General features: G+C 49.9%; 1 long non-coding RNA gene across 1 annotated transcript in view; it reads left to right on the top strand.

Moving 5' to 3' along the window:
• Positions 1 to 270: 270 nt before the first annotated feature.
• Positions 271 to 3,373, top strand: part of LOC102431636 — a 12,664-nt gene continuing 9,561 nt past the window's right edge. The window contains exon 1 of the long non-coding RNA XR_002826887.1: positions 271 to 611. This is a non-coding gene — a long non-coding RNA (uncharacterized LOC102431636). The remainder of the gene's footprint in view (positions 612 to 3,373) is intronic.

Here is a 3,373-nt window from a genome sequence, read left to right as displayed (position 1 = left end):
GTGTGTGGCGCCCACTGAGCACGATCATGGCACCCACTACATTCTCAATGAGCGAGTGTTAAACTGAGATGAGTGTAGACTCAACAATAAATGCCTGAGCTGTGGATGGAGTTCTTCATCTATACAACCGGTGCTTAATGAACTCCTATTATATGTCATCAGTTGGCTCAAATTAAACTCTTATAAAAATTTTGGATGTTCTCTACGTAGACAGGGGGGTCCTGGCAGGGATTTGTGATCTCTGGAATTCGTGGAGAGCTTTCTAGAAACCGTGAGGCTCGATGCTTCTCTATGAGGCCTCTACTCCTACATGTGGAAGCCTGAGGCAGCTTTTCTGTGGGATCACACGTCTTTACAGGTGAAAGGACTCCAAGCCATGACCAGTTCTATCTTTAATTTACAGCTGTGCTGCCAATGCCCAAGGGGTGACTGGTCTAAGATCACCCAGAGTGTGGCCAGGACTCAGCCTTTGCCTGTGGGGCCCTCCAGCCCTCCTCACTATGGAGCATCCTCAGTGCATACCTGGGACACAGAAGCAAAGGCCTGCACCGGCCTTCACCCACCGAGCCAAGCAGCTGGACTGTCACACTCAGAGATGGGCACAAAAGCAGGTATCTGGCGAATTCATGAACGGTCCTGGGTATGCTGGGCCCAGGGATGGACTGTTAGAGAGAAATACCAACACCTCATGTTTACCCAGGAGTCTGTGCTTCTAAGGTGATCATACAAACTAAATCATGTGAGTTGTGGGGTGAAGGAGCACTGGCCTTGGGGTGGGAGAGTTGGGGCCTGAGGCCCAGCTCTACTCTTCTGACAGTGTGATCTGCGACATATCACCTCTCTTCTCTGACCCTTAGTCAGGGGTCCTCAAACTTTTTAAACAGGGGGCCAGTTCACTGTCCCTCAGACCGTTGGAGGGCCAGACTATAGTTTTAAAAAAAAACTATGAACAAATTCCTATGCACACTGCACATATCTTATTTTGAAGTAAAAAAACAAAACGGGAACAAATACAATATTTGTATTTGCATGTGGCCCGCGGGCCGTAGTTTGAGGACCCCTGCCCTTAGTTTTTTCCAGCTGTAAAATGAATCCTGGTCTCAGCCCGTGTGTGTAGAATACCATGTAAGACATCTGGCACATGGCAGGGCCTGATAGGAGATGACAATATTTTTCCTGCTGATGGACTGTGTTAGCGCAGCAGGTCTCATTTGACAGAGGAAGAATTTGGCAAATCGTCCACCTTCTTTCACCAAATGTCCACCACACCTTGATGAGGTGGCGATTTCTATCTCCACTCAAAATCAGCTGGGGACGAGCAGTGGCTGAGTGCCTACGTGGCAGAGCTTCAATTCAGAACCCCAACTGTGGTGGTCTGAGGGTACGGAGTCGAAGCAAGCTCCGTGGTGTTGGGAGGGGTCTAGAGAAGTGAAAAATATATGCGCGCTCCTTTCCAAATGGGCTGACAAGGAAAACAACTAGGAGACTCAGTGGAGCTTGAGAGGATTAAGGAGGGCTGGGTGGGGCGTGCAGAAGGTGCTAGCTGGAGTCATAGCTATAGCTCAGCCCTGTCTCCCTGTCTCTCCTAAGCTGGTTATGGCCGGGTTACCCAAGGCTTCCGCTGACTTCACTGGCTGGAAGTCACAAAGGCTTCCTTCCGTCACTTCCGTCTCAGACACTCTGACCCAACTTGCCTGCCGGGTGGGAGAGGGGGTTTGTCATGGACGCCCCACACTGGATTCAGGGAGGGGAATAATACCCACCTACTTTTTCCTTGGCTTCTTAATCGCCATCACCATTGCCGAGCCTGCCTGAGCATCCCTGCTTCCCCACCAAGGCCAGGAGTGGACCAGGGGCCAGGCCAGGAGCTCAGATCCAGAGGCCGGCGGGGGCCTGAAAAATATGGGCAGGAATGAATTCTGAGCAAGGCTGTTTTCTCTCTCTCTCTTATAATCTCTATTAAATGCCCTGTCAACAGTTTTTTAAATTGACATGTATTCACTGCAACCAATGAAACCGTCCCATAGACACTCCCACCTGGCCCACAGTTCTTCAGGTGGTCAGTGTTAACTGTTTGTGGGTCACCTTTCACAGCCTTGTCTAGACTCATTATTAGGGACTGAATTGTGTTCTCCCCAGATTCAAATGTTGAAATCCTAACCCCCAGTGTGACTGTACTTGGAGATAATAAAGGTTAAGTGAGGTCATAAGAATGGAGCCCTACAGGAAAGAGGCCATGTGAGGACACAGCGAGAAGGCAGTGGTCACGGTCAGAGCGGTCTCACCAGAAACTCCCTGACAGGATCTTCATGTTAAACTTTCGGCCTCCAGAACTGTGAGAAAATACATTACTGATGTTTAAGCCACCCAGTCGGTGGTATTTTGTCAAGCAGCTCTAGATAACGCCTACACAGAGATCCATGCACAAGGAGGAGAGGGTGTTTTATTTGTTTACTTGAACAAAAATGGGATCATGCTAAGCGCACATTACTCCCAGATTAGCTGTTCTCATTAACATTACATAATGGCTACTTGGCTCCTTGCTCACACCCCACACTGGATTCTGCTAGGACATCCTGCAGGCCCTCCCATCAAAACCTGTCTGGACTCTGACCACTTTTCCCCACCCCCCTTGGTGTTAGCTCCATTCTCTCTCTGTCTCTGTCACTGCAGCAGCCTCTTCACTCTTCTCTGCTTCCACCCTGGCCCCCAGTCTGTTCTCCTCATAGCAGCCAGAAGGATCATTTGAAAACCTAAGTCAGGTCATGCTGCTCCTCAGCTCAAAACCTTCCAATGGATCCCCATCTCATGCAAAGTAAAAATCAAAGTCCTCACCAACAGCAACAAGGCCCTAGGTCAGTGGTTGGCAAATTGCGGCTCACGAGCCACATGTGGCTCTTTGGCCCCTTGAGTGTGGCTCTTCCACAAAATGCCACATGTAGGCGCGCACGTACAGTGCGATTGAAACTTCATGACCCCCCCGAGCTCGCGCATGCGCGCGCGCACACACACACACACACACACACACACACACCAGCTCTATGGCTCTCCTCTCTGACTTTTCCTCCTACCCTGTCCCCATGCCACTCTGGTCTCCTTGATCTTTAGATCCCACTCTGTCTCCCTGCCATGAAATTCATCTTCCTGCAGGCAACAAGCATGAGCTACTTCTTCCATAACCTTTTAAAGATATTTCATGCACATAGAAGCATTTATCTGACTAGTCTTAAAAAATACACACAGCCCTAGCTGGTTTGGCTCTGTAGGTAGAGCATTGGCCTGCAGACTGAAGGGTCCTGGGTTCAATTCCAGTCAAGGGCACATGCCTGGTTGCAGGCTTGATCCCCAGTGGGGGGCATGCAGAAGGCAGCCA

Source organism: Myotis lucifugus, unplaced genomic scaffold (assembly GCF_000147115.1).
Source record: "Myotis lucifugus unplaced genomic scaffold, Myoluc2.0 scaffold_6, whole genome shotgun sequence".
In the NCBI taxonomy this organism is placed as follows: Eukaryota; Metazoa; Chordata; class Mammalia; order Chiroptera; family Vespertilionidae; genus Myotis; species Myotis lucifugus.
This window is presented reverse-complemented; position numbering and strand designations above follow the sequence as displayed.